The 26,248-nt window shown below is 49.2% G+C and overlaps 1 protein-coding gene across 10 annotated transcripts in view; it reads right to left on the bottom strand.

Moving 5' to 3' along the window:
• Positions 1-26,248, bottom strand: part of MEGF11 (multiple EGF like domains 11) — a 373,960-nt gene that overhangs the window by 86,672 nt on the left and 261,040 nt on the right. The window lies entirely within an intron of this gene.

The raw sequence follows: 26,248 nt of genomic DNA, 5'->3' as shown, positions 1-26,248 counted from the left end.
AATTCCGGAGCCACAAGCTGTTTACATCCCTCTTTGCTAAGCTCTTGGTCAGCTGCCTGTTTCTGTTCCTTTCTGCCGGGCCCTTTCTTTTCCCATCTGCCACCCCTCTTCTCTGTGACCCTACCCCTCTTCTTGGGACCTGCGGGACTCAGCCCATTCCAGCTCCCATTTCTCTAGCTTTCCTGCCCCCTTCTCCCTCTTCCCCACACGCATTGGTTTTCTCACCTTTTGCATTTCACTCACTCTCTGGGAATATTTCCTCTAACTCCCTGCCCCTCCCCTGGCTCCATCTCCTTGTCACCCTTTTCATCTCTTCCTCATGCTTCTTCCTTTCAGTAATGCCTACGCCCCCTGGTTGCTTCAGCTTCAGTTCAGTTTCATTACTTTCCAAGCAGCCAGCTTCAGAAGGAGCAGGAAAAAGAAAGGCTTCCCTGGGAAGTAACAGACAGCCTTCAAGATCTTTACATGTAATTAAATGTTTCAAAGAGAGATAGCTGAGCCCGTTTTGCAGAAATTCACACTCTATGGGTATGGAAAGGGGCTGAATAGCAAAGCCCCAGAGAGGTCACCCAGCCTGCTGCCACCTTCCACTCTGACCCTCACCTGATGCATATGGGACACACGATAACAAGATGTCCTCAGTTATAGCCTCATTCACTCAAATTCTGGGGTGAAAGTGGGGTGTGGAGTTCAGGCATGGACAGGCAAACATAATGTTCTGGGAGAAGTTGGATGGAAAGAATGATTGCTCCCAGCTAAGGAGACCAGGCAAGACTTCTTAAAACAGAAGCCATCTCAAGTGGGCTGTAAAGGATGTCTCACTTGTCTGCCTAATAGGGTGAGCAACCATCATGCTTTCAGCACCGAAAGTTCCACATTCTGGGAAATCCCTCAGTCCTGGGCAAACTGGAATGGCTGGTCACCGAGATTATCTGTTGCTGTTTGTGCTCCAGGTTTCTAGGGTTTAGACACTCAGAGAGGAAAGGGGGCAGGTGAGTGGGACTGGGAAGGTGTCACTGGGGTAGGCTCAATATAAGCAAAGATACAGCGGCGTTCAAGTGTTGGGCGTGTACAAGGGTACAAGGTTCCAGTGTGGCCAGTAAGTGCATGTGGTCTTTGGGGGCTGAAGGTTGGTGGAAGGATCAGCCCCACCAGTCCCCGACATGTCCCTCCTACCTGCTGACCAAGGTCAAGTGGTCAATGTCATGGAGCCTGCCCATCATCCTTTAGCAGACAGAATCACCAAGGCCTGGAACTCCCATTACCCTATCTTGGTTCATCCCTTCTTCATCTGTGCCCCAAGTATTCACACACACAAACTGAACTGCCAAGTTATGAGTGAGTCTCACCCTATATTTTCCACCTACTATTACAGTGAGTAAAGCAAAAATTAAGTCCATTTATAGCTACAGCCTCCACTCACATTGACAAAGGCTCACAGAAGGCTGGACACCTGTAATCCTAGCACTTTGGGAGGCCAAGGTGGGTGGATTGCTTGAGGTCAAGAGTTCGAGGCCAGCCTGGGCAACATGGTGAAACCCCATCTCTACTAAAATACAAAAAATTAGACGGGTGTGGCAGTGTGCACCTGTAGTCCCAGCTACTTGGGAGGCTGAGTCAGGAGAATTGCTTGTACCCGGGAGGCAGAGGTTGCAGTGAGCCGAGATTTCACCACTGCACTCTAGCCTGGGCGACAGAGCAAGACTCCGTTTCCAAAAAAAAAAAAAAAAAATGCTCACAGGACAGACAGTGACTGAGTATCCAGCAGTCCAGCACCTCCTACCTCATCCTTTCTTTGGGACACACACTCAGTGAGCAGAAGGACTAGCAGAATTATCTATGGTACCATTTCTCTTTTAGTTGCCAAGCACATGTAGTTGAATTCACATAGCTTATTGTCCATATGTTGTGACTCTATTATGATAATGACAACCACATTTTACTTACTTATTTATTTATTTATTTTGAGACAGAGTCTCGCTCTGTTAGGCAAGATGGAGTACAGTGGTGTGATCTCGGCTCACTGCAACCTCTGTCTCCTGGGTTCAAGCAATTCTCCTGCCTCAGCCTCCTGAGTAGCTGGGATTACAGGCGTGTGCCACCACGTCTGGCTAATTTTTGTATTTTTAGTAGAGATGGGGTTTCACCATGTTGGCCGGGCTGGTCTCAAACTCTTGACCTCAGGTGATCCACCTGCCTCAGTCTCCCAAAGTGCTGGGATTACAAGCGTGAGCCACCACGCCCAGCCAGACAACCACATTTTAAAAGCTCCCTGTGTGCCAGGCACCATTGTAGAAGTGCTACGTACATGACTAAAATTTAATCCTCACAACTGTGTAAGTTAAGTTTTCTTATTTTCGCATTTGACAGATGGAGAATACACGGTCAGAGAAGTTAAGTGATTGCCTGAGGTTACAGCAAGAGCAAGCCCAGGTCTCCTGGTTCTAGCTCTCCCCACTGCAGGTCTTTGGGACACTTTCTGGAGGATGAGTCCAAGGAGTGAAATTTAGAGGTGGCCTTGGAGACAAGGTGGCAGCCACAAAGCACAGATCAGGGATACCACAAAGACTAGCCACTTCTCTGTTCATCACTGTGAACCACCCCAGGATCCAGCACAAAGAAGTTCCTTCCTTTGTTGGGGCTGCAGTTACTGCCCTGAGACCTTGGTTCTGTGTGAAACTGTTGGAGCCAAAAGGCAGTCTGTTCTCGGTGCATCCCAGGGCATACAGTTATGCTTTGCTTATCAAACAACCTCTGTTCTTTCTGGCACAGCCAAAACCCAGTAGGAAGCAAAACTAGCCGCCTGATAAGGAAGCCAGAATATTGTCATAAAGTCCACATGGTAACACTTGGGTGTTTTCATTCTTCTGCTTGTCCATTCAAAAATATTTACCAAGGACCTGCTACTGCCAGAAAGCACCCTGCCCTATTGGGGTGCACAGTCTAGTGGGGGCAGAAATGCTGGAGCCGCATTCATGGTACACAATGAAAGTGCTCTAATGAGGGCGGCTCAGGGCATTAGAGAAGGACACGTAAACACAATTCTATTAAGCCTGGCACTCTGCTTTCTCACAACACAAACTGGCATGTGAGTGTGTGTGTATATGCACATGTGTATGTTTGTGTCTATATATATATATATATATATATATATTTTTTTTTTGAGACAGAGTTTCGCTCTTGTTGCCCAGGCTGGAGTGGCGCAATCTCAGCTCACTGCAACCTCCGCTTCCCGGGTTCAAGCGATTCTCCTGCCGCAGCCTCCCGAGTAGCTGGAATTACAGGCACCCACCACCATGCCCAGCTAATTTTTCGTACTTTTAGTAGAGACAGGGTTTCGCCATGTTGGCCAGGCTGGTCTCAAACTCCTGATCTCAGGTAATCTACCTGCCTCAGCCTCCCAAAGTGCTGGGATTATAGGCGTGAGCCACTGCACCTGGCCAATGTCTGCATGTTTTATGGGGGCTTCTAAAAAGTATGTGAGCAAGAGCTCTGTGTCATAGTAAGAAACTATGGAAATAGGAAACATTTATAGATGAAAAAAAGCAAAGCAACTTGGAGCCATTAATATAGGGGCAAATAGCCTCTCATATCCAAATTGACAGGAAGAAGTTACATTCAATTTAGAATATTCTGATTAAGGAAGCAGAGAAGTGTGTAATTCATTCCAGAGAAATTTCCCCCCAGAGTGATTAAACAAAAAAAAAATGTTAGGGTTCACAGGGATAAGCTTCAGTTATCTGGAAAATTCACTTAAAACACCCCATTCCCCAGCAATGACAGAGAAATGAGGCAGAGCTGCAGCGAGTCAGTTATCAACTCTGCTGAAGGTGACTAGAAACTACCGTCATTATAATTACAAGAGGACTTTGCATTCTTTCACAGAGAATCGCAAACTCTTACCAGTTTGGCCTTGGAATGTCACCCCTCACACATTTCTTTTTTTCTGTCCCAGGCTCTCCTTCCTAATTATATTGGGCTTTGGTTGATTTTTCCTTTTTTTTCTTTTTTTTTTTTTTTGAGACAGAGTCTCAACTCTGTTGCCTAGGCTGGAGTGCAGTGGTGCAAACTCGGCCCACTGCAACCTCTGTCTCCTGGGTTCAAGCAATTCTTGTGCCTCAGCCTCCCAAGTAGCTGGGATTACTGGCTGATTTTTTAAGTGGCTAGATTGCCTCTGGGCAGCTACTGAGGGCTGAAGGGCACCCAGAAGTGTGCGGCCCGGCTTGTTCTGTTCCTTGAGGCTGGGCAACTCACCCCCTTCCCCTGCTGACTGCTTCAGACTTTGGGGTCCAGGCTTAGTGTGCCCCTGGGTCCCCAAGAGGGGAAATGGCTTCACCACTGTCTTCTTCACTGACAGGCTTTTAAATTTGTAACTACAAATTTAAAATCAGGCAGTTACTAATGCCAAGTCATGAGATAAAGGTGCAAAGTGAATTTTCTCATTTAATTCTCACAACAACCCATAATAATAGCACCTACTGCAGATGGACATGGTATGCTGGCAGCCAGCCTGGGCTTAAACAGCCAGCCTTGAAAATCCACAAAGAGGTGAGAGCAGAGACTGATTTTCCACAAGTGCCTTTGTCAGGGACTGGTTTATGTGTGAATGGTGGGCATAGGTCCTAGGTTTTCCATGACTGGCCCTATTTCCCATAATTTTATTCTCTTAAGAGTATCTATTGTTTACTCAGATTTTTTTTCTATTGTGGTAAAAGAGATATAGCATACAAATTTCCATTTTAATCATTTTTAAGTGTGTAATTCAGTGGCATTAATTACATTCACAGTGTTGCACCAACTATCAGCACCATTTCCAAACTTTTTCATCACCCCAAATAGAAAAACTCTGTAGCCATTAAGCAGTAACTCCCTAGTTCCACCCCTACCACGCTGGTAGCCTTTAAGCTTCTTTTTTTATTATTTTTATTTTTTTTTGACAGAGTCTTGCTCTGTCACCCAGGCTGGAGTGCAGTGCCGTGATCTTGGCTCACTGCAACCTCCACCTCCCAGGTTCAAAGGATTCTCCTGCCTCAGCCTCCTGAGTAGCTGGGATTATAGGCATGCACCACACCATGCCTGGCTAATTTTTGTATTTTTAGTAGAGACGGGGTTTTACCATGTTAGCCAGGATGGTCTCGATCTCCTGACCTCGTGATCCACCCACCTCGGCCTCCCAAAGTATTGGGATTACAGGCATGAGCCACAGTGCCCGGCCTTTTTTTTTTTTTTTTTTTTTTTTTTGATGGAGTCTCGCTCTGTCCCCCAGGCTGGAGTGCAGTGGTGCGATATCTGCTCACTGCAACTTCTGTGTCCCAGGTTCAAGTGATTCTCCTGCCTCAGCCACCTGAGTGGCTGGGACTACAGGCGTGCACCATTACACTCAGCTAATTTTCCTATTTTTTTTGTAGGGATGGGGTTTCACCATGTTGGCCAGGCTGGTCTTGAACTCCTGGGCTCATTGATCTACCGGCCTCGGCCTCCCAATGTGCTGGGATTACAGACATGAGCCACTGCACCTGCCCTCTGTCTTTATGAATTTGCCTGTTTAAATATTTCTAGATTTTAAATGGAATCATACAATATCAGTCTTTTGTATCTGGCTTATTTCACTTTGCATAATATTTTCAAGGTTCATCCATGTTGTAGCCTGTATCAGGACTTCATTCCTTTTTATGACAGAATAATATCCAATTGTATGGACAGACCACATTTTGTTTATCCATTCGTCTGTTGATGACACTGAGTTGTTCCACCTTTTGGTTATTGTCTACAAGACAACAGTGAACACTGGGATATAAGTATCTTTTAGAGTCCCTGAAGACAGTTCATTAAAGGGACACAACTAAATATGTTTTGATGCCATTATGGACTGTACTAGGAATAATAAATAATGCAGCCGACCATTACTTTTCTGACTTCGCTACTGTATAGGAAGGTTTAGGTGCCTGTGCCCAGTCCGCTGCATTAGCCCTGGAGTCTCTCTGGGCTGGAAGAAGACAGGAGCTAAGGTGTGTCCTTCGTTTGTGATTACCCTTTACTTTCCCCACATCCACTATCTCAGCGGGACACAAGAAGAGCTGTCAGCAGCGCTGATGAAGGTGCCTGGCCAGTCCTTCTCCCAGCTACCAAAGAACCCCCTCCCAGCTGCTTGTAGGATTCACTTCTTCAGACAGTGGTTCTTGGCCTGGCTGCAGATCAGCATCACTGGGGCAGTTTTAAGAAACACTCTTGCTTGGGCTCTACCCATGGCCATTCCAAATGAATTGGTCTAGGGTGGTAGGGCCCAAGCATAGGTCCCTTGAAAAGCTCCCCGGGTAAGAACTCTTTTTTCCCATGATCTCTGTTCTCACTGGTCCTCTCAGGGAGATGTGCAGGAGGATGCTGGGCTGGAGGTGGGGTGGGAGAGAAGGTTAGTCCTTCCCATTCCATAGACAGGAATCCTGAGACCCAGCAAGGAGGAGGAGTCGGCCTCTGAATTGAAGGTCAAGGGATGGAAACGAAGCTGGAAGCCACTGCCCCTGAGCTGCCCCAGCTTGTACTAAGGACTGGGCCAAGGCCCCCACCTCCCTTCTCCTCTCCAGCAATGGGAAGGCCTAATTTTGATGGAGTCTTGCTCTGTCCCCCAGGCTGGAGTGCAGTGGTGCGATATCTGCTCACTGCAACTTCTGTGTCCCACGTTCAAGTGATTCTCCTGCCCTCCCAGAAAGGTCTGTGGCCCCCAATCTCCCACCCCACCCGCAGAAGCAGCAGCGAGAGCTGACAGGTCACGGGATTGCTCCTAAGTTTGCAAAGCAGTAGGCAGGGAGGCAGAGATAGAGCAGCAGCCGCCGGAACCCATTCCAGCTGATAAATAAAGTGACTTCCCAGTGAGCAAGGCCATTTGTCAACTGACTTGCCCCAGTAAAAGCACAGTCAAGTTCTCCGAGGCTGAGCCCCTCTGCTCTTTCCAGGCCTAAGCTGCAATTCTGAGGGAGCACTGAAGGATGGGTCAGAGCCAATGCTGGGCACTCCTGGGCAGCCTGCTCCCCTCTCTGGGCCTCTGATTTTACATCTGTAAAATGACAGTTTTGGATCAGTGGTTCTTGCCTGGAGTAGGTCACCCTCCCCAAGACAGCATCTGGAAATGGGAGAGGGGGAATTTAGGTTGTCGCAAATAATCCCAGGGACAATTGTACACAATTTAGAACTGTATCCTGGCTGGGTGCAATGGCTCGTACCTGTAATCCCAAAACTTTGGGAGGCCGAGGAAAGAGGATCACTGAGATTAGACATTTGAGACCAGACTGGACAACACAGTGAGACTTTGTCTCTACCAAAAGCTAAAATTATCCAGGTGTGGTGGTGCACACCTGTAGTCCCAGCTACTCAGGAGGCTGAGGTAAGAGGATCGCTTGAGCCCAGGAGGTCGAGGCTGCAGTGAGCTATGACTGTACCACTGCTCTCCAGCTGTGCAACAGAGACTCTGTCTCTAAAAATAAGATGAATAAAATACAAATAAAAAATGCCAAAGATGTCCCCATTAAGAAATACTGGGCCAGATGCGGTGGCTCACACCTGTAATCCCAACACTTTGAAAGGCTGAGGCAGGAGGATAGCTTGAGTCCAGGAGTTCAAGACCAGCCTGGGCAACATGGCAAAACCCCATCTCTACAAAAATTATAAAAATTAGCTTGGTGTGGTGGCATGTGCCTGTAGTCCCAGCTACTCAGGGGGCTGAGGTGGGAAAATTGCTTGAGCCTGGGAGGTCTGGCTGCAGTGCGCTGTGGTGGCGCCACTATACTCCAGCCTTGGTGACATGGTGAGGCCCTGTCCAAAAGCAAGCAAGCAAGGGAAGAAAGGAAAGAAAGAAAGAAAAAAAAAGAGAAAGAAAGAAAAGAAGAAGAAAGGGAAGGGAAAGGGAAGAGAAAGGGAAGGGAAGGGAAGGGAAAAAAGGGAAGGAAGGAAGGAAGAAAGAAAGAAACAAACAAACAAACAAACATGGTAGGTAAATGCTGGAGACTCTTCAAGTCCCAATGCTGTGTGATTCTATGCCCTGTTGCCAAATGTCCCCACTTGAGAAACAGGCCAGAGGACACAGGGATAGGAGGTGTGTTTGTATGAAAAAGAAAAATTGGAGGTGGTTACCCGAGCTCTGAGCTGAGCTATCACTCAGTTTCCTATCTTTCTGCCACTTAGATTGTTGGAATTAAATATTAATAGACCAAGGTAGATTAAAACCCAAATCTCCTGACACAGTCCCTAAGCCTAGAAGATGCTGACAGCACAGGATTATAATGATGTATCATTAGCTCTTAGTGATCTATTTATTACACTTGTTACTCGGTGTTACTTAACCACACCATCTATACCTCCCTTAAACCTCCAAGGGGAGGCTGGGATTCACAGAGGCTGCAGCTCCATGTCCCACCCATCTCCTAGGGTGGCAGGGATGGAGGAGTGAGCACATGCATGTGGGGAAAACCCTAACCCTGAGAGCTTACCAGGGACCAGCTGCATTCTCCCATGGGTTGTTTCCTCTAATTTTCTTACTAATCCTGTGCCAGTTATTCATTCCCTGCCTCATTCCAAAGAGGATCTGAATTAAACCATGTGAGATGTGATAATGATTCCATTTTCCAATGAGAAAACTGAGGTTCAGAGACATTAAATAACTAAATCAGGGCTTTTCAACCTCAGCACATTTTGGGCCAGAAAATTCTTTGCTATGGGGAACCATCCTGTGCATTGCAGGGCATTTAGTGGCATCCCTGGCCTCTACCCACGAGGTGCCAGTAGTACCTCCCCAACACACATACACACAATTGTGGCAATCAAAAGTGCCTCCAGATATTGACAGACATCCCCTGGCAGTGGGTAACATCACCTGATTGTGAAAGGTGAAGTTGAGAGTCATATATTGACTTTCTTTACTGCTAGGCTTTAGAAGTCATCTTGTGTACCCTCCACATTTTACAGGTCAGGAAACTGGGCCAGAGAAGCTGAGTGACTTGCCTGTGACCACGCAGCTAACAAACTGGAGCACTGCATTTGAAACTAGCTGGCTGTATCCATCTAGGGCTCTTTGCCTTCCATCACACCAGCTATTACGAGATGAGAGGTTCAATGTCAAACAATTATCAAGCACCTATCATGTTAGGGGCTCAGAAGCCTGCAGTCAGTTTGAGAAACAGACAAGCAAATGGGAAACTGTCAGAACACAGGGTGATGAGAGGGGCTCTGGGCAAGCTGCCTGCTAAAACTGGGGAGGGCGCTCTGCTGTCAGGTTAGAGACAAGGAGGCCTGGGAGTGGGCAGTGTCTCGGGCAGCAGGGCAGGAGGGGAAACAAAGGCCATGGGTACATTCAATGCCCTGAGCAAAGGCAGTTGCTGCAGCTCATTACCTTCCTCATCTCTATTGCCATAGCTTCCACCACAGCTCCAGGCAGCCAGGTCCATTTCAACCAGGACTATCACCATCAGCATTTCAGGAGGGAGTGGGGAGATTCAGGAACAGTTTTATCAGAGCCGGGCATCTCTCTGCAGATGGCTGAATCGAAACCGACACTGAGCCCCTGCTTCAAATATCACTGCGCCTGCTTGGCACTGCACCATTAGGACCCGGTTCCTCAGGGGCTGCAGGAATCCCTATTAAAATGCAAACAACCCCGTTTGTGCCTCTGTGTGTGGGGGCGGTTAGTCACATCCTGAGGCACTATCAGCCATTAATATCTCAGTTATCTCTTAATATCCAAGTTGCAATTAGCAGATCTGGAAGCCAGATTCAGCAGGGTATGTGTATGTTTATTAACCTGATTTAGGAGAGAGGAGGTGGGAAGATGGGAAAGTCAAATTTATCAACTTCAGGGACTTTATCAGGGACTTTTTTTTTTTTTTTAAATCAGCATCTGCTCTGGATGTAGAATGCCACAGTATTGTGTGGACAGATAATGGGAAGGAACAGTAAGTGTGAGAGACTTTGCAGGTGTGATCTTGTTCAATTTAAGCCACAACTGTTCAGGATAGCTATAGTTATCCCCCTTCACAGAGGAAGGAACCAAGGGCAGGTGTGGTTAGGTGGCTTGCCCACAACCTCACAGTAAGTGTGATCTCGGGCCTGTTTCTGAGATGAGGACATTTAGGACCTGGGAGGCACCGCAGAGCTGGAGCATTGGAGTTCTTTAATACCTTGTTCAGAAGAAGGTATTGACACCCAGAGAGCCAGACGACCTGTCCAGGTCACCCATGAGAGGCCGGAGAGGAGCAAGACTCCCAGAACTCCTGCCAGGTCTCCAGACAGTGCTGATCACAGAGGCTGGTGCCACCTACCTGCGCTCCCGGCAGGAGCACCCCGCACTGTCCTCCCTGCTGTTCTAGAGTCCAAGTCAGAACTCATGCACCACCCCCAACCTCTGCCCTGTGGCATTTATCCCAGCAGATAAATGCAACTCAGTGACCCCAGCACTTTCACCTTATACCATACAGCAATGAGGTCTGTGAGGCTCGGGGTGAGAGGTAAACTGCAGTGGGCTGTCCCAGAGGGACCCAGGGACCCAGAAAGCTATCTGTCCTTAGCTCTGCTCAAAGCCCTCCCCTCCACCCACAGGCTTTTAATGAAGGCCCAGTTCCCAGCGGCCCAGCTCCTTCTGATCTGTTTGCATCACTGCCTTTGAAGCTTCCCAGCCCCAAAGACCATTTATCTCCACAATTTGCCAGGAAAGCCTCATAAATCATGTCTGTGCACAAAGGAATTACCTCTTTGGAAGAGCCTTTCAAAGGCAGCTGGCAGAGACACCCGGGCTAGCCTTGCTGGTCCTGCACCCTCCCCGATGTGGCCCCCTCACTTGCCTTTTGGGGTCCCTGAGCAAGACTCAGGCTGTGTGGGGGCGGGTAGGGGAGGGAGAGGGTAGGGATCAAGGGGAATTTGGTGATGCTTCCCCAGCCATGTAGGCTCTGAGGGAAATGAATTCACAGTCGGAGTGGGCAACGGCACTGGAAGTTGTGGGGTCCAAGCCCATTTCCTGTGAGGAGTGAACTCCAGACATGACCATTTTCCCATCATTCCCCTTCCCCACGACTTCCTTCAAACCATGAGGTCTGGTCTGGAGGAGGGAGCCTCTCTCTATCTCTGTCACGGGCTATGGGCAAGGCACCACCTTTCCAGACCTCAGTGTCCCCCTGCAAAAAACAGGATCAGGCCAGATGATTTTGTGCCAAGCTGTGCCCATGGAGTTCAGAGGAGTCCTCTGCCTGGAGCGGGGTTGGGCTGTGACGGGGGCCCTGGACCTCCCATCTCCAGGGCTCCAGAGCTGCTGTGTTTTCGACCTGGATCCTCACACAGGGACAAAGCACTAAGCAGCTAAAAGCGGGGAGGGTGTGCAAAAACCTAATTTCTGCCTTTAAATGTCTGTGTTTAATTCCTCTCACACTCAGAAAGTTCTTCCCTAGGTCTCACTGAGGAAGTTGTCGCTGGAAGTTCTTTCTTCTCCATCACACCCTCACTGAGCAGCCACTTCAGGGCCCGGCACCGAGAAGGATGCTTGTGGGGAGGCAGTCAGAGTGGCACTGTTCCTAAGGGACTTTCTGCCTGGCACTGCGGGCCACACCCCCACTAAGAATAAGCAGGAAGCAGAGACAGGAGCAGTGCAAGTGGAGGCTGTGCAGAGGCCCGGCTCCCTGGTAGGCCCACGGAGCATTTTGGAATGAAGGCCTGCCTGACCTGTTGCCCTATTCATGCCGGAGATGGGGGCCTTTCTCACCGGGTGGGAAACAGGAGTGAGACAGGAGTTGTGTTGAAGCGACTCCAGCAGCTTATCTGTGGGTTCACAGGCACGAGGGAGAGGTGAAGCAAGTCAGGGTGATTTGGACCTGGGCACCCCGAGAGTCAGCCAGAAGGGGGCCGTGGGCCAGGGGCAGGAGGGACCTGGGATCCTCCCTCTGGGCTGCTCATCCTGTGAGTCGATGCTGCACCCCAAAGGCCTGGCAGGAGGCTGTTCCCACCAGCAGGTGCACTGGCTCTGCTGATCGTCCAGCAGCATTCACACCACCACTGTTCCAGCCAAAGGGATTCACAGTTGAGCCACCTTTCATTTTGGCAAAGGCAACATCTGGAGCCCACTGGTGCTCCCCCCAGTGCTTGGAGTTGCTTTGGCCTAGGTCTACTAAGAACTGATTGGATGTAGGGTCCAGACTGGGTGGGGCTTAAGTGCAGCAGCTAGAGGTCGCAAGAGATGCTGAAGGCTGGGCTTGCTAGAGGTCAAAGTGCATTGGGAGCTTGGGTGTGGTGGGGAAGGGGTTAATCTACCCAGGATGGCCTTGTGTAGTAAGTGGGATTTGATTTGGGATCTTGAAGGAGGAACGGGATTCTGATGGGTGGGAACGGAAGGGAAGACAGTCTGAGTGGAGGGGCCGGTAAGAGCACAGGGAGGGGGCGTGCAGGGCTGGCAGGGCAGCCTGGAAAGGCGGGTACACAGCCTGGGTAGTCTGCAGAGGGCCTGGGAAGGCTAGATCACTGCTTCTCAAACTCTCCATGGGGAAAGACCAAGTGTGTTGTTTTGTTTGTTTTCCAGTCCATCATACTGTCCTCACTGAGCGTGACTCCTATGATGTTCATACCACCTGGGACTCATCATGAACATCTGACAACACCCAAGTTTGTCTATACTCTGCTCAACGAGAGGAACCCTCCAACCATGTGCGTGGCTGTGACAGCAATGTCAAAATTACTATAAAGGTTGCTAAACGTTTACTCTCAATTTCTTACTTATTTCATCATTGGCCAGTAATAGCCCCTAGACTGCATGTCTAGAGAGCACACTCTGAATAGCACTGGGCGAGGCGCAGGTCAGAGGAGAGCTGAAGAGCCCATCAAGACAGGTTTGCAGGTGGTTTTACTGCAGCTAGGCAAGATTCCTGTCCTTTCTGTCTCCTTCAGGAAGTCCTGTGGACTCCCAGAAGCTGCTGTGCTACTTAAGGGACCAGGCACTTGGGGATGATAAATATAACCAAGGATGATATTCAAATGACTTCCTTACTGGCAGAGCAGGGTGCCCACCAGCTGCCTGGTGGGTTGGCGCCTGCTGGCTGCATTCAGGACATCCAGGGCAGTGGCAGCAAACACACAATGAGCCCTACTATATGTGAAGCACTGTCTGAGTGCTTTACAAGTAGTATCTTACTGCACCCTTCCATCATCTCCATTTATAGATGAGCAAACTGAGGCACAGAGAGGTAAGGGACCTGCCTGAGGAGAGCATCCAGATGTCACCAGAGTCCTGGGGAAGCCTCCGCCCTCCCTGCCTCTCACCCCATCTGGGAGTTGTGGACACTGGGGTCCTAGTCCAAGCCCCTTTGCTGACTTTCGGGGTGGCCTTAGGGAAGACACATCCCCTCTTTGGCGTTTAGTTTTTCCACTGTAAAATAAAGACACTAGCACCAGATGCTCCTTGAGACGCCTTCCATCTCTCAGAGTACCTGGGGGAATCCATAGGGCAGGGATGAGAAGAGCACGTCCAAAGCAGGAAAGCAAAGTGTGGGGTGCGAATGAGTGCTGGGCACCTCCGCTCACAGCTGCCATTGAATGATAGGCAGAAATAGAATTTCCAAACCAATACAGCAAATGAGCATTTGCCTCACTTTATATAGCCCTTCTTCCAAGTTCTTGTGCAATGAACTTGCCCTTTAAATACTGTAGGAAACTTGCTATTAGCCCTGTTTATCTCTAGCACACCTTTTTTTTTTTCTTTTTTTTTTTTTTTTTGTCTCAGATGGAGTCTCACTCTGTCACCCAGGCTGGAGTGCAGTGGTGCGATCTTGACTCATTGCAACCTCCGCCTCCCGGGTTCAAGTGATTCTCCTGCCTCAGCCTCCTGAGTAGCTGGGATTACAGGCGTGAGCCATCACACCCAGCTAATTTTTGTATTTTTCGTAGAGACAGGGTTTCATCACGCTGACCAGGCTGGTCTCGAACTCCTAACCTCCAGTGATCTGCCCACCTCGGCCTCCCAGAGTGCTGGGATTACAGGCGTGAGCCATCACACCCAGCTAATTTTTGTATTTTTCATAGAGACAGGGTTTCATCACGCTGACCAGGCTGGTCTCGAACTCCTAACCTCCAGTGATCTGCCCACCTCGGCCTCCCAGAGTGCTGGGATTACAGGCGTGAGGCACCATCTAGCATACTTTTGAGCTTCCACAGCGCCTCTATGCTGACCAGAGCAAGCACTGGCATTCCCACTGGTCAGATGGATAGCCCGGGGCCCAGAGAAGTGAAGCAGCTTGCCCAAGGCCACTGGTCTGGTGAGTCGGACAGTTGAGACCCCAGGTCCACCCAGCATTCTCCATGGTGCCACTTCCCCAGTGGAGTCACTTCACATGGGCCCCACCTATAGGTGGGAAGCACATCGCTTTGGGATTGGGGACTTCCTCAACTCTGTCTTGCTATTTATGTTATTTGTGTCATGGTCCATTTGTCCCCAGGCAGGGGAGGGACTTTGAGAGGAGCTCCCAGCTAAGTCTGCCAGTCAGAGGACACTCTATCCATCACGTTGGACAATGACCCCTGGTTTCCCTGGAGAAAGGAGGCCTGAGAGTGAGTGACAAATGGCCATCCTGTCTATTGAGAGTTATTATCAAAGGATGGGACTGGATGCTCCAGGGATCTTCTAGGATGAAGCCGAGGAATGACACTTCTGCTGCGGCAGCAGGAGGTCGGCTTGGCGGGTAATTTGCTCATTCACTCAACAAGACTTGATTGCTGTGTGCCAGGCACTGGGGATTGAGTGGGGAATAAAAGCACCATGGTCCTGTCCTGGAACTCACAGCCCAGCAGCAACGTGAGACAGTAAGCAAAGCAAGGCCTTTATTCCTCTGCTCAAACACTACATCTTTAGAGTCTTCTTGGATTACCCTTTCCAAGCTCTCTCCCCTATCCTCCGGCTTCATTTTTTTCTTTAAAGCACTTATTCTATCTAATACGATGTAATCACTATATTGCCTATTTTCATCCTTTTGTTTACTGTCTGGTATTCTTACTAGAATGTCAGCTCCATGAGGGCAGGGGCTCTGTTTTATTCACTGTTATATCCCCAGCACCTAGAACAGTGTCTGGCATATAGTAGATGCTCAATAAATATTTGCTGAATGAGTGAATAAATTAACAAGTAAGTATATAATTATAAGTTGCAGTAAGGGTATAGAGGTATAAAAAAGAGCTTGATAGAAAACAATGAGAGGGACTTCCTTTCAATTGGGAGGCCAGAGAGGTCGCCCTGAGAAGGTGACCCAGACACTGAGAACCGAAGAATGAGAAGGGGATGGCCATGGGAAGAGCAGGAGGTAAGAAGTGCTTTCTAGGAAGAAGAAAGGGCCCGGGCAGATGTCCCGGGGTGGGGAAAGGCTTGGTAGAGTCAAGGCATGGGCACAGTGCCCAAGGGGTGGGGGGCACTGTGAGGGAAAGGTGGCTCTAGATGAGGTAGAGAAGGCAGGTGATGTGTGGCCACAGCAGGGAGCTGGGATTTTAAGAGCAATGGAAAGCACTTTAAATGTTCCATCATGAATTCACAAAAGCAGTAAAGCAGGACTTCCCTGTGGCAGGACTTGCAATCTTGGTCTAAGAGGGAGACAGTCCCTCTCTGCAGTTCATCATTGTCCCTGGTAGGCCGGTGCCAGCTTGCTTAGAATGAGACAGAGAGAGAGAATGAGTCTTTCCACTCCTCAGATTTGTTCATGACACTGCCCAGTGCTGGTGAGATGCACTCCCCTGCCAGGTAAGAAAGACACAGCCAGGGAGGAGCCAGGCGAGGGCAGGAGGAGCAGTTGGGGCAGCTCAGTGCATCCAGGAGATTCAGAAAATGTGCTGACAGCTGTACACAAACCGAGACTTCTTAAATTACAGCGCCCCTCTTTAGGAGCAGCAGAGGCCTCACTAAATATAGTTCCCCTCATTGTTATTTATGTCTCTGGGTGCCAAGCGATGATTCCTGAAATCTTTCTTACCCATCACTAAAAGCGGGTGCTGCGTTTGTCAGAAGTTGGAGACGTAAGAGGGCAGGTCATGGTGGTGGTGGGTTCCCGCATACAGCTGAGAGTTATGGTAGGAGGTTCGGGGGTGTGGGGAGGACCAAAGCCATTCTGGGAGCTGATGGCCTCGTCAGTCACCCAGCAAGGAACACAGCCAGCACTTGAGCAAATGGTGTGAGGTTAATGACCCTTAGGATTTCTCATGACCTCAGGAGTGGCCCGCAGCAGCAGGAGGCTTCATTAAGCAGGACATCCACATTTTATGCTGCTGGAACATCCTGGGAGCTCTTAGGGGTTTGGGACTTTGGAGGGAATCTAATGACCTTCACTTGGTAGAAGTGGCCCAGGCCTTAGCACCCCCTCATTCTGTCTGACGGGGCCCAGCCTCTTCCAAAGGACTAAGCTTGTCCTCCATGTGGGTGTCACTTCTTTTTTTTAAGACAGGGTCTCGCTCTGTTGCCTAGGCTGGCACACAGTGGCAGAGACACAGCTCACTGTAGCCTAGACCTCCTGGGGTCAAGTGATCCTCCTGAGTAGCTGGGACTACAGGCACATAACACCATGACTGGCTATTTTTTTTTTTAATTGTAGAGATGGGGTCTTCCTACGTTGCCCAGGCTGGTCTCAAACTCCTGAGCTCAAGCCATCCTCTGGCCATGGCCTCCCAAAGTGCTGGGATTACAGGGGTAAGCCACTGCACCTACCCGGTATCACTTCCTTAAAGACCCTGCAGACCCTACATGAGGGGGGCTTCTCCATCCTCTGAAAGCCCCCTTATCCTTAATTAGGCTCAGATTAATGCTTCCTCCTTAGAGAAGCTTCAAGAACTTTCCTGCTTCCTCCACCTCATGTGCCTGCTGCTTTTTGCCTTGGGTTAAGGTGGATGCTGACCCATCAGGCCCCTGAGCTTTGGAATCACACAGACCTGGGTTCAAATCCCACCTCTGCCTCTTACCACCCATATGACCTGAGGAAGCATTCGCTCCTCGGGTCTCAGCTTTTTCATCTCTCCTATAAAATGGGGCTCTTGTGTGCCTGATAGGGTTGTCATCAGGATATGGTACAAAAGTACCTTATTCAATGCCTGGCAAGAAGGAGGTGCTCGGTACTACGTTTCAACAAAACATTCAAGAAAATGTGGAGATGAATGAATGAATAAAGTCAATGATCAAGGCATCATGCTATATGCAAGTAAATTAATTAGGTAGCGGAATTACTGTCAGGATTGACAGTAGGTCATTATCATCATCTGCTGGCTGTAAAAATGCCTTCAGGGGAGGCACTTGGTTTGGGCTTCCCCAGAAGCAGACCCTGAGGTGGCTCCAGGAAGCCAGGAAAAGGAAAGGGAAAGGGGCAGTGCACAGGGAAGGGAAGGGAGATGAAGTACAAGTGTCACTTAACCCACTGGACCTCTCGGAGACTATGAAGGCCACCGCCTCAGTTATCTCAGTCAAGGGCACGGAAGCCAGGGCATTTATCCATCAGCCTCTCTATCCTGTCCTGGTGAAGGGCAGCTTAGGTGTTGGGTGCTCCCCACTAGCTCTGTGTGTCCTTCTGTGGTGGAGTGACAGATGCTTGTTGGGGGCAGCCTTTGGTGTGTAAAGGTGAGCACCGAGGGGTCTAGGGAATCAAGAGCATCTGCAGGCTGGGCACGGTGGCCCACACCTGTAATCCCAGCGCTTTGGGAGGCCGAGACAGGAGGATGGCTTGAGGCCAAGAGTTCAAGGCCAGCTTGGGCAACATAGTGAGACCCTGTCTCTACAAAAAAATTTTTAAATATTAGCTGGACATGGTGGTACACACCCTAGTGCCAGTTACTTGGGAGGCTGATGTGAAAGGATTGCTTGAGTCCAGGAGTTCCAGGCTGTAGTGAGCCATAATTGCACCACTGCAGTCCAGCCTGGGTGACAGAGAGAGAACTGTCTCTTAAAAAAAAAAAAAAAAAAAAGCAGAAGCACCAGCTGCAGGGCCCAAGTCTGTTTTGTTCCCCACTGTATACACAATCCCTGACATAACATGCTGTCTGATGTGTATCGGGGGTTGATATTAATATTTGTTGACTCAATGAATAATTCATCAGCAAACTCCATACAGGAAATGGTTAGAGAAGCTAGGGATGACAAAATGACATGGTCCTCAGGTCTTCACAACCTAGAGTGGAGAGGCGGCGGCACTATTCCACAAGAAAAAAGACAATGGATAAATCACACTAAAAGTGGAGAAGCCAAAGCCCCCAGGAAGAGGTGAAGGCACTTGAGGTAGGAGGAGGAGGATAGCCTCAGGGCTGGGAAGGCTTTAGGAGGAGATGAGACTTGGTGGGGCCTGAAGGGAGGGTGGGCTTAAAGGATGGGGTGGGGCTTGGGAGAACAGCATAGGCAAAAGGCTGGAGGCAGAAATGGCATCGCAGGTGTGTGGGAAACACTTGGGCAGGAGACTCTGCTTGGAGAGTCTCTAGGTTCTCTAACCTGTCTGGTTCAGAGTTGACATGTGGGGACAGAAATTTGGCCTCAGAGGACGTCTAGAGTTAGGACTGGGAGCAGCCACCATCAGTGTGTGCCAATAAGTGCATGTTGGAGAGGCTCCCTGCTGCTCTCGGATGCTGCTGGGAAGGCTGGAGTACCTCCACACATCCACACGCCCCCATGAAAGTTTCTCTGTGTCTATTCTATGCAGTGCACAACCTGAACATCTGTACCTCGTGGCTCTGTCTGGCTGGTATAAGGAAGGGAGGAGAGAGGAATAAGAGGCACTTAGAAACTGAGGAAAAATAGACACTTCCCCAGGCTGGAAGGATTGGGAGCCCCTCAGGTCTCCAGCCTCTGCACTCCAGAGCCGGGTAGAGGATGCTGTCACAGCCAAGCATTGGGTTCCCTGGAAGCTGAAATACGAAAATGGTGGTCGTCACTCTGCTGCTCAGCCCCACCCTGGGAGGACAGGAGGCTGAGAAGCGGCTTCCCTGGTGTCTCTCCTCTCTCTCTACCTGTCTCTATTTCCATCTCGGCGGCCTCACTCTCATTTTCACTTCCTTTACTCTGCCCCACTTATCTTTCTCTCTCATCTCCCCCCCGCACAATGGCTGGGTCCTGAAGAGGTGGAGGTGGGAGGACTAGGTGAGGCTGTCCCAGACTGACATGCTAGGAGATGTAGGGGGGTCGCTGGGAGGCCATTTGAACTGGATGTTTGAACCAAAGGGGGTCCCAGTGGGCCTCCCCAAAGTGTGGGGTTTTCTTTTCTTTTCCTTTTAAAACATTTCACTTTCAAAGGAAGCCAGGCCCTGAGTGAAAGGAGCAGGATAAACTCAGGTGCACAATCAAAAGGCCTTTGAGCCTGGGCTGAGAGCTCTGCGGTCCTCTCCTCTTCTGGGTCAGGGCTGGCAGGGGGATGGGGGACCTTTCAGTGCCTAATTGGCAGCTAATTGAATACTGGGGGTGGGAAATGGAATCGCCTCCCCTCACACCACAACCCCAAGCAAGTTGTTGGGGACTGGATGAGCACAGGTCTTTCCAACTCAGTGTAAAAGTGGATCTGTTACAGGTTTTCTTGCCTGCATCTTGGTGGTGTGGAGACAGCCTTCTGTTGCTTAATGAGCTCATGGCTCAAGCTGTCTCCAGCTGCAGAGCTCGCAGAGGATTTCAAGGCAAAGTTAACACTGTAGTTAGTTCTAGCTGGCTACCTGTCATCACTCAGGCTCGAGAGAGAGAGAGAACAATCTTATTAAAATGAGCAAACGGAGGTAGGCTCCTCAGCAGAGCTCTCTAAGGGTGAGGACAGGGGTGGGGTCTGGTCACTCACAAACCACAGGAGAGCCCCAGACAAGTTTTTGCCTCATGGTTTAAAGTGGACCAAGGAGAACTTGGAAATCACTACTGTGGGGGCCTGGCCTGGGCCTGAGCTTGGGTCTGGGCATTAAGGTATAGGAATTTAGAGCATGAGCTGTGGAGGCCGATGGACCTGCGTCAAGTCCTGCTTCTGCAGGTGACCTTGGACAAGTTACTAAAACTTTCTGTGCCTCAGTTTCTCCCATCTGTAGAATGTAAATAATAATAGCACTGACATGGTAGGGTCGTTGCAGTAATTAAATGTTTTTACACAGTGCGAGCACACGATAAATGCACAATAAATTGTAGCAATTATGATTACGAAGGACCAGGGCTGAGCAGGCTGTTTGCAGACCTCAGAGTCAAGAGTCCCATAGGTGACTCAGAGAGGATGAGGAGGAGGATGTAAGTATCAAGTATTAGAACTGCAGAACCTGAGCAATCAGCTAGTCCAGTTCTCCCTTTTTGGGGTGAAGGAGCAGAGGTTTAGAAAGGGAAAATGATTTTTTCAAGGTCACAGGATGAACCAGGGCTGAGCCTAGAACAGTTCTCTTAAGTCTAGGCCTGTTTCTTTCTTTCCTTTCTTTCTTTTCTTTCTTTTTCTTTCTTTTTTTTGAGATGGAGTCTAGCTCTGTCGCCCAGGCTGGAGTCATGCAGTGGTGCAATCTCAGTTCACTGCAATCTCTGCCTCCCCAGTTCAAGCGATTCTCCTGCCTCAGCCTTCTGAGTTTGCTGGGATTACAGGTGTGCACCACCACACCTGGCTAATTTTTGTATTTTTACTGGAGACAGGGTTTCACCATAGTGGCCAGGCTGGTCTCAAACTCCTGACGTCAAGTGATCTGCCTGCCTTGGCCTCCCAAAGTGCTGGGATTACAGTCGTGAGTCACCACGCCTGGCCCAGGGCTGTTTCTGTCAGAGCATCTGAGCTGAACCACAGTCCTAGACATCCCCCTGTGCTTGTCTTTTCCCTGCCATGTGCCAGTGAGTTGTGGAGATTTTCCTTATTTGTCATGTTTTTCTTAGGTCTCATGAAAGCAAATTTTCTATCCTTAGGGGTGGCTGAATGGAGGGTGGGGAGGAGAAGATGGCCCGGGATAAGCCAATGAAGCCTGAGAGTTGCCTTATCTGCCAAGCAACCCAACAGCACCAGGAGAAAGAGCAGCCGTGGTGGCCACAGACTGTTGTAACAGGCTCCCAAACCAGCACCCCACTTCGAGTCTCCTCCCTCACCCCACCTCTGCCCACCCCAGAGGGGTCTTTCCAAATGACTAATCTGGTGAGGTCACTGCCCTGCCAAGAGCCTCTCCATGGCTTCTTTGTAAATCAAGGTTCAAGTCCAGGTGCATGGCGGCCTAGCATTCAAAGCCCTCAGTGCTCAGGCCCAGCCTTCCCACTGCCCAGTCCCTCCATTAACCCCTTCATGCCCAGGTTCCTGGAAGCCCCTGCCTTCCTGTGCCTTAAATTTCACCAAAACTACTCCTCCTGCTCCTGCACCCACAGTCCTGCTCCACTCCATCCCATGCTAGACCTCCAACAAGGCAAGTCCATTTGATTTCCCTTATTATTCAGTTATCTTGGCCATGACTCAAATTTCTCATATGGAAAAGGGGGTAGGCTGAGGAACTTTTCCAGTGGTGATTTCCCTGATATTTCCACTTGCAAAAGGGTGACTTGATATCTTGGAGCTGAGGGGGACAGCTAAAAAGGCAGAGAAACAACCCAAACACCTGTAAAATGGACATACCAACCCATGTCCCGCCCCACAGTGAAAGCTGGAATGAAAGTAAAGATAATAGCTGTAAAAGTGCTTAGGATCACCCCTGAGCTCTTAAGTCCTCCCCCTAGACCTTGTTTTCCTCATTTGTTAAATGAAGGGATTGAAAAAGGTCTCTAGGAACTCTTCTGTCTCTGACATAACTTTCTGGATGAAGGATCTTAACAACCATACAGATGACCCCTGGGAAGAAAGGGAGGATAATTCAACCAGGGAGGGGCACAGAGAGGGGGCTTCAAGTATTTTTGTAATATTTTCTTTTCTTAAAAAGGATCTGGGGCAAATATAGAGAATATTAATATTTGTTCAGTCTGAGTGGTGGGTGTTTTTCATATTATTTTCTCTATTTTCCTGTATGTCACAAATATTTAATAAGTTTAAAAAGAATTTGGTGAGCCTCTTCTCAACAGCCACCATTCCCTGACCTCCTGCACCTCCGGAGGTGCTGTCTCTAAGTGCAAACTATGCATCAACAGAAAGGACTGAATTTGGGGGTGGTAAGAGCCCCACTGCAGGAGGTATTCAAGTAGAGGCCAGATAGGCACTCAATATTGTGGGAGTGAATTCTACAGTGGGTGAAGGTTGGACTCTGTGACCTGAGAGGACCTTTCCAATTCTCAAGCCTTGTAACACCCAGGGCTAGCATATTTCTGCAGGCAGTGGGACCCAGGGTGCTGTCCTGGGGTGCTGTCCTTGGTGCTGAATTCCACACCAATGAAATTTTGAACACAGACGTTGGAAACTAGAATAATAATCTTGTTACTATAAGACACAAATTAAGCCAGGCATGGTGGCACATGCCTGTAGCCCCAGCTACTTGGGAGGCTGAAGCAGGTGGATCGCTTGAGCCCAAGAGTTTGAGGTTGCAGTGTGCTATGATCATGCCTGTGAATAGCCTCTGCTCTCCATCTGGGGCAACATAGCAAGACTCCATCTCTTAAAAAAGAAAAAAAGATACAAATTAATGGTTTAATTTCCAGGACATCCTTGTGATCGAAATGACAGGAGGGGATTCTGGCATTTGTTCTCCTGAAACTTCTTCTCCCACCTCCACTTTCTGCTAGTCAGTGCTTGTTCTTTCACAGCCTTAAACTGAGAAATACAGAACTGGGAGCCAGAAGCTCAGAATTGAGTTCAGGTTCAGTCACTGATAGCCTTTGTGACCCAGAACAAATCCCTTCACAACAGTGAGTCTCTGATTCTTCATCTGCCAAGTGGAGATCATTTTACCAGGTGACAGAATGCTTGAAAACATGCTTGTGAAAACACTTAAGTGCAATACTATAATTAGACATTGGCAATACTGATATGATTCGTGCTCCAGTAAGTATGCAGTGGAATGATCTCTCAAGGTGGGAAGCAAAAAAGGCAGTGAGTGTGGTGGCTTGAGTTAAGCTGGTAGAATCCTTGAGAAAGTTTTAAGAAAAATGGTCCGGTTGGCCTCCCTATGGGTAAACAAAAACCTTTTCAAATGGTGGCTGGTGACATTTGTAAGCATCACAGACTTTCAGTGTGGAGGTGGGCAGTGACACATCTCTAAGTGGGAAGGATGATGTCACAGCGTTCGTACTCATTGAGCTGAGGGACAGTGTCATCATGTCCAGGAAATGGGGTCCCCCAGGGATGGTATAAAGAGTTAGCAGACTGAGGGTCAGAACCCACACTTTAGCCCTGGCTCAGCCACTAACACGTACACACAGTGAAGAGTAGCCGGGCTCAAGTGCAACTTACCCACTGATTAGCTGTGGAAAGTCACTTCACTTCTCCAACCCTCAGTTTTCTCTAGTGGAAAGTGAGTTTACTAAAATCGGTCCGCCGAAATGGCTGTAAGAGTAAAACGGAATCAGATGACGAAGGGCTTGTTAACCAGAGGCGCTGTACGATGTTTGGTATTTAATCTTTCTAAGCCTCGGTATTCATCATCTGCAAAGTGGAGACAATAAGACCTGACCTCATAGAGAGGTAAATGGGATAAAGATAAGGTGAGTCACACGTACACCCTATTTGTTGTTGCTGTGAGGGAAGAGGAGAGGCAGGCTGGGACTAGGGAGAGATGGGAATCAGGATCCCGGGGCTCTGGCTGCTGTTCTAACACAGGGTCTCTAGAATGAAGAATGGGACTCAGTCCCTGCCAGCTCTAATGTTTTATGCACCTAGGCACCAGGCTTTTCCTTGAGTTCCCTGAGCCCACAGAGCTAACGCAGTGCTGGCCTAGAGCCCTCTGAGGGGGATGAGGAGAAGCCAAACCATTCCATTTTCATTTCATCTCTGCTTGGCAGGGCCAAGCATCAAGGTCTGGAGAGTAAACAAACTTTCTCCTTCCCCCATTCTCCACGTGTGGCTGAGCTCTAAGGGCATGACTTATACATGGTGGGCCCAGGGATTCCAGACAGAGACTGTAGGGCTGTGAATTCCAAATCCTCCTGTTTTGTTGAGCTCCCCACTCTGGCCTGGCTCGCTCTCTGCTGCTGGCATCCTCGACAGGAAAATTAATTGCTGCTGTCATTCTGCTTTTTGTTCCAGTCTATATCCCAGGAATAAGAGATCCGAATGACATTAAATAACCTGTATATAAAAGCCCTTTCTAAAGAGCAGAGCAGTGAACATGGAGAGGTGGGCTTTACGGCTGGGAGAGAGCCAAGGGCAGCTCCCTGCTGGCAGCCCCTCCAGTCTCCTGCACATGTGGACACATAATGGGAGGGAGACCTTCATGCTTTCCCTGGGAAGCAGAGGAAATTGAGCCCGCTGATCCAGTATTGCAAACAAACACAAGCCCCCTACCTCTCCCTCACCCAGGGGCTTCCCTCACCCAGGGGCTTACCTCACCACATTCTTTCTATTAGCCTGGTTCGAATTCTTCCTCTCTTGGCTCAGTGGCTAACAGCAAGGCTAATTCATGTTCGGATTCAGTGGCTGCACGCCGTTGACCCGCCTGGGGCTGAGGGTCCACTGTGCCAGCACTGAGTGTGCTAACTTAGGAAGACTCATAGGTCAGCACAGGCGTGTCACCAGGCACTTTGGCTAGCCCTGACTACCACCTTATGTTGATGGCAGCGTTTACATGCATCACTAGCAGCATGAGGCTTATGCAATGTTTAGCCTTAAGCAACAGCCAAGCCCACACTTGGGACAAACTCAGGAAAATAAAGTCACACATGTATACCACGTAGCATATTCCAGAGGCAAGTGAAATGACTCCCCCTCAATCCAAATATTTTGATTCCCTGCTAGGTTCTCCTTGTCAGGGAAAAGTTGAATAATTTCCCTGTGTGCATGCTAGGGTAAACAGCAAACAAAAGAAATGATGGCCCAGGCTGGGTGTGATGGCTCACGCCTGTAATCCTAGTACCCTGGGAGGCTGAGGTGGGTGGATCACTTGAGACTAGGAGTTCAAGACCAGCCTAGGAAACATGGAAAAACCTTATCTTTACAAAAAATACAAAAATTAGCCAAGCATGGTGGTGCGTGCTGGTGGTCCCAGCTACTACTTTAGAAGCTAAGGTGAAAGGATGGCTTGAGTCTGGAGGCAGAAGCTGCAGTGAGCTGAGATTGTGCCACTGCGCTCCAGCCTCGGCAACAGAGGTGGACTCTGTCTCAAGAAAAGAAAAGAAAAGAAAAGAAGGCACAGAGGGCACATTCTCATTACCCCTTCACCCAGGCAGTGACTATTTACTGAGCATCTACTAAGTGCCTAGCACTTATTTAGGCACTGTGCTGCTAGGGGGCAGGGGTGGGCAAGGGTTGGGTGCTGGAAAGAAGCATCAGTATAAACACAGATCAAGCACAGTCCCTGGCTGCATGGAGCTGTGGCATGGTTGTCGGGGTTTCAGGCCCTCTCTGCAGCACCTCTTCCTGCCTCTTCCAAGGAGGATGTATGGGACAGTGAAGTGTCCACCATGCAGACCAAGAGCCCAGGGGAAACACAGGGTCATCAACTCAGAGGCTGTAGAGGTAACAGGAACCACACACTTCACTGTGGCCAGTGGTTTTCAACAATGTTGAAATGATTTTTTAAAATCAGGGAACGCTGTCTTCTAGTGAAACCACAGATAGAACCACAAATACAAGATATACAAAGGTAGAGATGTTGTAGTTGAAGCAGGGATAGGAGTCAGGAAGGGGTCCCTGAGTCCTACCCTCTTGGCCCTTCCTTCAACACTTTTTCTAAGCACAAGGGGAAAACCATCAATTTTCCCAGTGTCACTTGAGCGCTGTGCTAAGTACTAAGTCATTAACGATGAAACACACATGCATGCATACACACACACACACACACACACACACACAATTACAGCCTAGTCTAACTCCCTTCTTTTAAAGATGAGGATGCTTTTGCCCCCCCAGGAGGGACAGTGACTTGCCCATGGTAAAAGAGTTATAGGGCATGGTGGTTCATGCCTATAATCCCAGTACTTTGGGAGGCAAAGGTGGGAGGATTGCTTGAGCTCGAGAGTTCTAGACCAGCCTTGGCAATATAGTGAGGCCCTATCTCTACAAAAATTTTAAAAACTAGCCAGGCATGGTGGCATGCCTGTGGTCCTGGCTACTCAGGAGGCTGAGGTGGGAGGACTGTCTGAGCCCAGGAGTTCAAGATTGAAGTGAATCATGATCACGGCACTGCGCTCCAGCTTGGACAACAGAACAAGACTCTGTCTCTT

Source organism: Hylobates moloch, unplaced genomic scaffold (genome assembly GCF_009828535.3).
Source record: "Hylobates moloch isolate HMO894 unplaced genomic scaffold, HMol_V3 SCAFFOLD_14, whole genome shotgun sequence".
NCBI lineage: Eukaryota > Metazoa > Chordata > Mammalia > Primates > Hylobatidae > Hylobates > Hylobates moloch.
This window is presented reverse-complemented; position numbering and strand designations above follow the sequence as displayed.